We start from the raw sequence: 12,535 nt of genomic DNA, 5'->3' as shown, positions 1-12,535 counted from the left end.
TTATAGTTGTTTTATTTTGTTTTCTAATTTATTTGACCTGCACAAAACATTTTGTCATGATATAAAGTTTGAAAATTAAAGTTGTTTGACAAAGTTTGAAGACCTTTACAGTTGTATTATTTTTCCTCTTAACTTATTTAAACTGCACAAAACACTTATCTCTTGATATGAAGTTTGAAAGTTGGAATGGTAAATGTTGTTATATGTTAAATAATAAATTTCCTGTGCAGACTTTTATCACCTGGGCAATGCCGTCCATTCAGTCATCATATATATTCATGACAAACTGGTCGGTGAGCTGATGTTCTGAAATATTGATTTAGTCAAGTGTATTTATTCAATGAAACTGTAATATAATATACGTGTATATATTACTCAACCAGAAATTTTGAACTTCAAAGTTGATAGTAACAATAAAAGTAAACTGTTCTATTGCATAGATCTATTCAGTCCAAGATAATATCCAGCAGGGAAAAGTACAATTGTCTATCAAGAAAAAATAAAATGGCCATGCATTAAAGTCTAAAACGAATCCAGCAACTGAAGTGATTGACTCAAAATTAACAGTTCCGACTATACCCTCAAGGGCTTAGCTATGTAATTGTGCGTGATAGGTCTCTACCCATATGGCCAATCAGCAGGAGATGTAGCAGCTCAGAAGGAAGACGATGGTTGCAAGGATCAGTACCAGTTTCCTATTTCCATGTTCGGAAGACATTTCTCAAAGCTCTATGTAAGTCAACACAGCCTCTGGTCTTATTTGTCACGAACAACTCATATACACATTTATAAATATTTGGTGTTTGCATGATGGGCATGACTTAGAATAAATAGATTCATCAAGTTGTAAACCCTGGTATTGTGTGGTACCGGTATAGTTAGTACAACCAGCTGGCTCGATTTCACCAAAATGAGGCTGTTTGTATATTTAATGAACTTTTGCACCTTTGCTCCAAGTCAAAACTGTATACAGATGTTGCTGACAGGTGTGCATCAATGGTCTTATTTCTCTGGATGGAAAGTATATAGCATGGACAACCAAAGCCTTTCCCATGGCAGCCAGTGAAAAAGCCACCCTTATTTGCCCTTACTGGGCTGATGCTGATCTTACGGTCGGGGGAACAGTGTGGAGTAGGGAAAGTACAGATCCGGACCTGCTGAGAAGGGCATCAACCGAGGGTATGCCTTTATCCTATGGAGATATATCAGACTTTCTAAGCAGCATGCTAAGCTTTAGAGGATGACCTCATGATGACTTCTGTGACTAATAAAACAACTAGCTCAAAAGAAGCTGTTAGGAACTTTTTCCAGCTCAACCTTGGGCTTGACCTAAAAAAAATTAGGCTTCTGGATATAACCAAAGAAATGCATAGGTTGTGTGGCTGCAGGACTAGATAAAATTTAGCTTGGAGAAATCAAAAGTTCTGTGCAAAGTTTTCGTCATCTACTGTTAATATTAGCAAAACAAAAACATAAAAGAATTAGTTTTTTTTTTTTTTTGTCAGTGGCGAGTGTATTCTCCTCACAATCAGGATACACGGCGCAGAAACTGCTGATTGCGACGTGGGATGAAGTCTATGCTTTTGACCTTCCTAACTCAGTGAGTACACAGCATCTATAGAATTTTTAATCTATCCATTCTCTACAGGCTCCACAAAATAAATGGTCTCGTTCAAGCTTTTGTTGCTACCATAACTTTATTTTGAGTTACTGGATTTAACTCTGATAATCAAAAGTGTAACAAATTGAAAACTTTTTAAACTAGTTTTTATGTTGTTTATCACTGAAGATGACCATAAGGGTGAGTACATGCTTTTGTTAGCGAACATGTCTAATTATATACCTGTAGCTAATAGATAACCTACACTCATTATACACCTACATGTATATAGTATCTCACAGGATTGAGGTTCTAAACAGAAACTTTCCATCTCATACAATTTGAACACTCACAAAAATAGCTAGTAAAAAGTGTAAAAAAAATCCACCGGGTCCAGCACAACCAGGAATTCCAGCACAACCAGGAATTCCAACACAACCAGAAATTCCAGCACAACCAGGAATTCCAGCACAACCAGGAATTCCAGCACAACCAGGAATTCCAGCACAACCAGGAATTCCAGCACAACCAGGAATTCCAGCACAACCAGGAATTCCAGCACAACCAGGAATTCCAGCACAACCAGGAATTCCAGCACAACCAGGAATTCCAGCATAACCAGGAATTCCAAGGCAGATTACCCAAGTTAAAAAAAGACAGTATATTCTTGGCCTTCAACAGAGTTTATGCACTTGTATCCTTTTCTTGAAGTCTCCTTTGTCAACGGATCTCAGTTGAAGGTTGACTTGCAACAAAATTCGCATTACAGTTATTTGGTATCAAAACATTCACCATGCCTTACTTTGTTGTGTTGTAGGTGCAAAATATGTGGAAATGTGATTACAAGCTCTTAAAAGCTAAAAAACGAACAGTTAATCACAGCCATCACGAAAATGCTGTAGTTTGGAATCCCTTTCCAAAACAGCTCAAATGGGACGTAGTTGAACACAATGGCTTCTGTTTAAAAGCTTGTAATCATGTTTCAACATATTTTGTACCCAACACTGCAGAGTAAGACATGGTGAATTTTTTGATACAAAATAACTGTAATGTGAATTTTGTTGTAAGTAAACCTTTACCTCCATGATAGAATAGAAGCCTACTCATGCACAGCTTCTGCTTGCAATAGTAAGGATGAGGCTTGACCTTCCAGTACCCGTGCAACATTTATGTAAAAACAGATTTGTAGAGTTGCTCTACCATCAATATGCATGAAAGTGTACAACTTCAACTCAGGTGGCAAAGAGTAATTTTTAACTACTCAATGATAGCAAATTCAATTGGTTCACAACAAGGCATGTCAACTTGGCATCAATTTTATTTAGTTCTCTCTAAAATTGAAATAACTTGATAATCACACCAAAATTATCAAGCGGGAAGCAGAATATGTCACATAGAAAACTAGTGCAATAATATAAAATGGAATTTTTGTTTTTAAACTATAATAAACTATGAGGTGAAACTTTGAACATCCTTTTAAATTTTCAGTCTGGGTACTGCGGGTCAAGTTGTCAATGAACTTTTGATTGATGAAAAGGAAGCGCAGTAGCTCTGAGTGATATTCCATTGTTCCAGTTATTTTATATCAACCTTTATATCTAGACCAGATGAATGCTACACATTCCTTCAAATTTTAATACATCTTATAAACAGTGACAGGTAATGTAGTTGCAATTGGCTATGTTCCTTAACCCATTGAGTTTGAGTTACTCAAACTAGTCTAAATCTTTACTATAATAAGAACCATTTTTGAAGCCGTCTGAAGCCAGCTTGTGCTTATAATTATGCCTATAGTCATTATGATACATTGGCAGTAGGCCTGCTAGTACAAAAATACTAACCAATAGATTTTTTGCAAGCGCTGCATAATTATGTACACAATTATATCTTATCATGACTAGGACAGCTTAATGTAGGTATTGGTTAATTCGCCTGTCTGCAGAATTGGAGGTTCTGAGTTCAATTCCACTGCAATGCAAATCTTTTGTTCCTATATTGCTTTATCGCTATAACTGGACATACGGATGACAAACCCTCACATTTATATATATATATATAGATTCATCAATATAAAATAGCTATAGACAATAGCTGCTGTATTTTTTGATACAAAAGTTTTTTGTACTACTCAGTAAGCTCAACGTTTAATACTGTTTGTAGGGTGGTAATACATTTCAAGCCGTGATTGCATCTGATGGTGTAACCGCTGTCGCTATCTTCAACTACGATAAGATTCAGTGGATGCAAGGAGCTGCAGTCGACGCTCGTCCAGCTCAGGTACAACAACATATACAACATAGTTGTAACAACTGTCGGGTAAATATTTGACAGCGCCATGCAGCGCATGGCAACGCACGTTTAAAAGATTGCAGGGTTTAACATATTGTAAAGGTTTTGTGCCACCCGTACTTTCCTCCACTAGTACAAGACTCGGTGCATGAGTTTATACATATATTTTCTGCTTCATTCATAAGAGTACAAGAATAGTCAAGCACATGCAATGAACAGGCCGAGAACAGCTCTGCTCTCTAACTCAAATGTTCATGCTTATATAGCGGGTAGGCCTGCCTCTGTTCTACTTGGTAGGGCCCAGCTTTGGCTCGGCTAGACTTGGCTCGGCTTTGGCTCGGCTCGGCTCGGCTTGACTTGGCTCGGCTTTGGCTTGGCTCGGCTTGACTTGGCTCGGCTTTGGCTTGGGTGCAGGTGGACGCCATCCACCACAATATATCAAAACTAGCGGAATGCCTGGCATTTCTTGGCTGTTAAAAAGTCAGCTTATAAATAGTAACAGGTAATGTATTTGCCTGGCAATGTGCCAGTAGCCTTGCACATTGCCACTGGCTAATTCAGTAAGCTAGTATTATTAAACTTACTAGTAAGAACCTGGAGAGCAAGCATAAAATGAGGTTGCGTAACGCAGAGCGGCATGCGTATTTTCACTCACATAGCAGACATATATCGCCCAATGAATCCATCAATCTCGCGTAACTCAATAAGGAACCGGAAGTTCTGAAATCAAATCTTCTGCGAATCAAATCAAATCAAATCTACAGCGAATCACACTCACAGAAACTTTAAGATTTATATATATAGACTTACTTCTGCACACAAATGCTCTTATATATGGAGAATCACGTAAGTGAGAATATTACAGATGCAGTGACTAAGACCAGGATTCAAATGTTTTGATATATTCTAGATCTCAAAATGAATCTTGGCTACTTCTTTTTGAAAATATACCTTGAAAACAATTTATACTTACATGTAGCTTCATGTGAACTCGTAATGTTTTACACGCTCTGATAATTTACATATTTATTACAAGTCAAGTTATGTGCATAATGACTTTGGTTGCTCGTCCTGAAGGGAGTGCCAGTGCTCAACAGATTTGGTCTGTACAGTGTCTGTTGTACAATACACTTGTTACATCTGTGCTATACACAGTGTCTACTGTACAATACACTTGTTATATCAGAGCTACACGCAGTGTCTACTGTACAATACACTTGTTACATCAGGGCTATACACATTGTCTACTGTATAATACACCTGTTACATCAGTGCTACACACAGTGTCTGTTGTACAATACACTTGTTATATCAGTGCTATACACAGTGTCTGCTGTACAATACACTTGTTACATCAGTGTTATACACAGTGTCTGCTGTACAATACACTTGTTACATCAGTGCTACACACAGTGTCTACTGTACAATACACTTGTTATATCAGTGCTATACACAGTGCCTGCTGTACAATACAGTTGTTACATCAGTGCTACGCACAATGTCTGCTGTACAATAGTTTTGTTACATCAGTGTTATACACAGTGTCTGCTATACAATACACTTGTTACATCAGTGTTATACACAGTGTCTGCTGTACAATACACTTGTTACATCAGTGCTATACACAGTGTCTATTGCACAATACACTTGTTACATCAGTGCTACACACAATGTCTACTGTACAATACACTTTTTACATCAGTGCTGCACATGTGGTTGATAGTATTCAACAAAAACGAGAAACTCTAGCATATTACCTATCTATTACTATTCAGTGATATTTGTTACATAGGTAGATTGCTTGCATATACATGTAGATCTGGTGACTGACATGGCATGACATTTGTACTGACTGCTGTCAACAGGTGGGATTTGATGCTGGAAATGGAAATGACTATTACAGCACTGCCAGTTCTAGACTGCCTAAAGTTATAAATATAACGCGAGAGACCAATGTGGGTATCCCTGGTAAGATGATGTTCATGCTCGGTGCCACAGTGAGTTCACCAGGTGAGACTGTGAGCTGCCAATGGCTAATGCTGCCAATGGCTAATGTTGCCAATGGCTAATGCTGCCAGTGGCTAATGCTTGATTTTACTTTTGCTCTTGAGAAAGTATCTAATTTACCAATAATTGGTTAGTCTCCTTCCTTTACATTATTATTATATTATTATAATAATATTATAATTATATTATAATATTATATTATAATACTAGAAATTCCACTGTCATACAGCCCACGACCAAAGTGATATTGGAAAAAAGAAATGGTACTGATGGTTGAGAAATGAAATATTAGCAGTCAAATAGGATAACTGCAATGGTAGCTGTAATGTACTGGGTGTGGGTGTTATTATATACAACAAATAGCAATAATGAAAGGAAAAGATTATATGTTTATATCTCTCCTCCTGCAAAAAGAGAAACGCAATATTGGCCAATATTAGAAGTAAAATCCATTGATATTATTAGAATAACCAATATTATTAATATAGTAATAATATAAAACCAATGCACAGTTTTGTTTACATTTCAAAACGTCATAGCTATCAATATCACGAAGTTGTGATATTTATATAGATTTTTAGAAAATCTGTACTACGTAGTCATTGTTCTGTAGTCATCCAAACTTATAATTAATTATTGTAATAATCTCATAAGAAAATGAAAAAGTTGAAATCGGCAAAAATGAAACGATTTCTGTACTCCTATGTTAATTGCCGAAACCTTCGGCAATTCGACAATGCTATAGACTGGTGGAAAGTGCACGTTATTTTTTCGCGAAATGCGAAAACTTGATCGTTCTCTTATCTGTCGACTGCCGTTTTAATTTCTGGTCTTAACTTTTATTAAACCAAGCTTTTCAAGCGTTTTGTGACGATTTTCGTCCTAATAAATCTGTCTATTTGTGAATAATCCGATCAGATGGGTAAGTTTATAGAGAATTTCGACAATTTACAAAGACTTGGTAACATATTTAAATAGGCCTATATGTGTTTTGTATCGTTATTATACTTTAACTAATCTACAAAACGATGGTTAAATTTGTTGATGAAATTTTCAAACAAGGGTTCGTCTCATTGTTGATGAATAATTTTCGTAAGCTGTGTGCACATGCATTTATCATAAAAACTCCCTAACTTCGCATCCGCTTGTTTGGTCGTGGGATTATATTATATGTAATTTATGTATTGTGTATACTCTATATGACACGCAAACAAAATGGAGAATCCTGGAGTATTAGCAGTGTATAGGAAATGTACAAATTAGCAGATTGTGGCACTAGATATATAGCACTAGCTATCTTTCAAAGTAAAAACTAGCTATCTCAAGATGTATACTACCCGTCTTTCATTGTGTACAATAACCGTCTTTCAAGGTATACAATAGCGCCCTCTCAAGGCGTATTCTAGTAGTCTCAAAGTATACACTAGCCATCTCTCAACGTGTACACTACAAGTCTCTCCAAGTATATGCTAGCCTTCTCTGAAGGTATACATTAGAAGTCTCTCAATGTGTACACTTAGCTGTCTCTTTGAGGTATACGCTAGCCATCTCTCCAGGTGTACACTTGTCTTCTCTAAAAGTATACACGGGCCAGTACCACTGTCCATTTGTTAGTAAATTATTGTTGCTTATAAGACAGTTTAACTAGAACATTGGGTTCACATCGGTTATAGCTTACTTCATTTTTGGAGTTTATTAATCTAGGAATGTTGATTGCCAACCTTCTTGAGTGCAGGTACAGCATCCTTGCATTTATAGGTAACAATGTAAACTATTTTAGACCATACTCTGCCTCCTATTACTACGAGCACTGCACCACCTCTAAAAAGTTCAACCATGAGAACCAAACCCCAATACCCCCACCAAAGATCTAATCCTCCTACCACTTCCACACTAGCTCGTACCACTACCAGAAATACCCTCCGTCCTTCCACTACCAGGACTACACCACATTTTACCACTATCAGAACTACACGCCATCCTACTGCTACCAGAGCTACATCACTTCCTACTTCTACTAGAACAACTCAAGTACAGGTCTCCACAGTTCAGAGAACTCAGTTTTCTGGATGGCTTGCAAGTAATACTTTTACGACACCTGTCAACAATCTAACAGGTAAGATGACACAAAATACAACAACTCTGTTTTCTAGTAACAAAGCACACGAGTAATTAAGCTTTGACTGATAATATTAGTCTCCTTACAATATATACTGTTCCTTGTCTAATACTATTAGTATCCTTACAATATATACTATTCCTTGTCTAATACTATTAGTATCCTTACAATATATACTGTTCCTTGTCTAATATTATTAGTCTCCTTACAATATATACTGTTCCTTGTCTAATATTATTAGTCTCCTTACAATATATACTGTTCCTTGTCTAATACTATTAATATCCTTACAATATATACTGTTCCTTGTCTAATACTATTAGTATCCTTACAATATATACTGTTCCTTGTTTAATACTATTAATATCCTTACAATATATACTGTTCCTTGTCTAATACTATTAGTATCCTTACAATATATACTGTTCCTTGTATAATATTATTAATATCCTTACAATATATACTATTCCTTGTCTAATACTATTAATATCCTTACAATATATACTGTTCCTTGTATAATATTATTAATATCCTTACAATATATACTGTTCCTTGTCTAATACTATTAGTATCCTTACATTATATACTGTTCCTTGTCTAATATTATTAGTATCCTTACAATATATACTGTTCCTTGTCTAATACTATTAGTATCCTTACAATATATACTGTTCCTTGTCTAATACTATTAATATCCTTACAATATATACTGTTCCTTGTCTAATACTATTAATATCCTTACAATATATACTGTTCCTTGTCTAATAATAGTAGTACACATACAATATATACCGTTCCTGTGACTGAAAACTCCTCAACCATCCTCATTGCGAGAAGCAAATAATGCCATCATCAAACATTTCAATCATGGTTCAATTCCGATCTATAACGAATATTGGATGGCTGGAAGGAATGCCAAAGGCATAGAGTGTCAGTCCAGCGATTAGCTCTCATCATATCTTGTGCAAAAGCTCACATATGCTGAAGACAATAGCGACTGAACCTAAAGGCTAAAAAACCTGTTGTTAGGGTGTATGACATCAGCACAAGTTTTTGGCACAACTTTTGTGAAGCATTAAACTCTGCTTGAGTGAACTGCCTTTGTCAATGGCTGCTCCACTAAAGGCAATTCAATTGGGGTGGCACTGAATCAGACGCTATTTATTTTAGTAAGTGAATAGCATGGACAAGCTGGTTCCAACTGCTTGTGCTAAGGTCTTGTGAAACCTCAACATAACTAGACACAGAATAAAACACAGTCCTACTTCTATAGCATTCTTGGCTATAGAATTAAAACAGAAATTTTTATACTCTAGTTAAATATATCGAAGAAAACGCATGTGCTATGTGTAACGCTTATAGCAGCATTAAGAAAACTAAATAATTAGAATAGAGACGATGCCCGTCATGTTTGTATTTCTCAGAGCAGTAGCCAAAGTTCTATTCTCTCATTGCTTAACAATAAGTTAACAGGATGAGTCCAAGTAAGAGACACTTTTTATTAGCTTCAGCTACAGCCCTAACGATGGTCAGGTTTTTGTTACCACTCTTGCTGATATCTCTGGCTGGTCTGCTCAGATGACTATTAGGAGTCAACTAGTTTCAAATTCAACTAATTTGTTCTACTGACATGCATTTCAAAGCTGAAGCCGAATTTTTTGATGTCTTGTAAAATACGCTGCCCGGTCTTTCACGGCACTAGCTAGTTCCTTTTTTCAGGCGCTGAAATGATCACGCATGTGAGTTGAGTGCTTTAGTATATATTTGCATATAACTGGCACAGTCGCAGCCTAGGGCTACTCTGCCATCCCAGAAAAAGTGCTAGCTTTTTATATGGTTGGCCTGAGACCACAACAAGTATTACATAAGATAGCGTGGTCAAACTCGTGATGGCAATTACATAATGTAAGCTGCTGTGGTAAGACGTTACTTGATACACAAGGAAAATTACATAATAAATGGCTAACTAATATTATAGATATGGGTACATGACAACTGCTGTTACCGAAGATTACTAAATAAAAATGTAAGTTTTTAAAATGAAGCAAACAATGTCTGTTTGCAATGACCGCCACAGTTTTTAAGATATCAGATTGTATGACTTTCATTAAGTAAGCTGGTTAGATATGAAACCTAGGTTCAGCATGGCCAAGTCAAGAGCTCATTAGTCTAGCGCCTTCGGCCTAGTTTCTACAATCGCTACCAGAGTAAAAGCTGTATGTGTCCATTCAAAGTCATTGTTAGGTGTTGAGACAAAAGGTTGCTTTGTATGGAATTCAAATTCACAACCATCAGCTTGGTGTCTCAGCTGCTAACCACCCTGCCAATCCATGTTCATTGTGCATATTTATACTCATATTTGTATATACTGGCACACCTGATGGTGTCTCATGGGACACCTGATGGTGTCTCAGGGCACACCGGTCTGCCAGGGTGCTCATGTTCTAGAATTCTCTCTTGATACTATGACTTATTCAAATTCTATTAAAGTTACAAATGAATTCTACTACATCCGCTAAAAGTCAATTAAAATTGTTGCTAAGAAAATGCTAATAAAGACATATGCCTTCTATTTTTAAACATTGTTTTACACTGACTGGAGTTTACAACACTACACAATTTTCTGTGTAAAAGGTTTTTCTTGCATAACCTCCTTCTCCCTCTCTCGACAGCAATGGCTTCTCTGCTCCACAACCGATCAACTCCAGACGTACTTTCCACAACACCACAGCTAGTTTACTCAGACCTCCTGGAGATCAAAGTGTGGATAGAAGACCATACAACAGCAATTGTGGTTGCATGCGTTGTTGTAGTTGCAGTAATGGTCATGGCTACTGTCGCCGCAACAGTTGTTTTTAGACGAAATGGCAATGCGCAGTCAAGTAAGAACATTGATAGAAAAAAGTTTTCAGTGATAGCAATGGATACCTAACTATTCACATATATAAATGGACATACCATGTACTAATAGAGCTACTGACCTCTGATAATGTTGCTACCTGCTTCAATACACTTCAAGTTTGTTAAGAAATTTTGTTTAGTTGCTAGTTTTAGTTTTACTATAGTGCCAAAGCATTTGAGTGAGATATATAGAATACACATACTGTCATTGTTATCAGGCCTTCTTATAACACGGCTTTCTTGCATGGCTAATTTTGTTATACAATAAATGATATATTTTAATTTACAAAAACTGTCAATTGAGGTGGGTTGAAAGGCTCATCAGACAAAATTAGAAGTGACGGTAAGTCAACGAAATCACCAAACTCCGCTAAAACTAAGGGTTGTTAACAGGTCATTGGATTATCCGAAAACTGAGTGTACCTTATATATAATTAGAATGAGATTGTGAGTTTAAGTTAGATAGTGGAATAGACAGTTTTAGCTACTCAACTTAATATTAAGCTTAAACAAGTAAGTCCTGGTAGTCAGCAGCCTTCTTTACAGCGAAGACCTTTGATAAGTTGAATGGGTGAGATATAGTAAACTCTATACTCTACCAAAGGTTTCTTGAAAACAAACTACAAAGTCACCCTTGAATGTATTGAGCTTCACTAGTTCACTTGGAGTCTAATACAAAACTTAAAATGGTAAAATATTCTATTGAAAATACGAACAACTTTATAAGCGGAGTACTATAATAAGTAATATCCAATATTCCTTGATTCTGTTTCTTCTTATAGCACGAGTACCCAGATGAAATGACGTTCTCATATTCCAGGTTTTAGGCACTTGATAACATGAGAATAGATAGCATTGAGTAAATAAGTCTATTTGATATTCATAAATTATTAATTGGATAAAATGAAGATATCATATGCAAACATGCTTTTGTTACATTCTATCTAAGGTAGGAGTTGTTTTGTTGTCACATGCAGTTCCTAGCAACCAGAAATCAACTAAGTCAATATTTACAAAATACCAGTCTGGGTTGAGCTGATGCTAAACAGAAACAAACACACTTGCAGCTGTCACCTCATTTGTACTTATATTACTGCTTATTTCAACTTCCTTATTATTCTGTTCTCCATTTTATGTTTAAAGAAACTAGTATAGCTATTACTACTGGATTAAGCAGATCAAACATATACTTTTTAGACTCATATTTTCTTATAAATCTAACAACCTGCCTAATGGGACACATGCTGCCTCAAAACTATGAACTCTATCTAGTGGCTACTGCCGAAGTAGTCATCTCAAAAAGTTAGTGAGTCGGTGGCCACACGAAGTGATAGCCCTCATATTGATCAAGACTGCCATTTTATCTCTTTTTCCTTTTCTTCTTTAGTTCCTTTTTCCTCTTTCCCTTCCACTCCCTCTCTCCCTCTGCTCTCTCCTTCCCTGTTCTTCCTTCTCCCTCCTCTCTCTCCCTTTCCTTCTCTCTCCCTCACTCTCCTTCTCTTTCCCTTCCTCTCTCTCCTTTGTCTTTCTCCCTTTTTTCGCACCCTCCTCTCTACCTTCCCCTATTTCTATCTACACACATCTCTCTCTCACTCTCTCATTTCTCCTTTCGGCTTTTT

This window comes from Watersipora subatra, chromosome 1 (assembly GCF_963576615.1).
Source record: "Watersipora subatra chromosome 1, tzWatSuba1.1, whole genome shotgun sequence".
Lineage (NCBI taxonomy): Eukaryota > Metazoa > Bryozoa > Gymnolaemata > Cheilostomatida > Watersiporidae > Watersipora > Watersipora subatra.
This window is presented reverse-complemented; position numbering follows the sequence as displayed.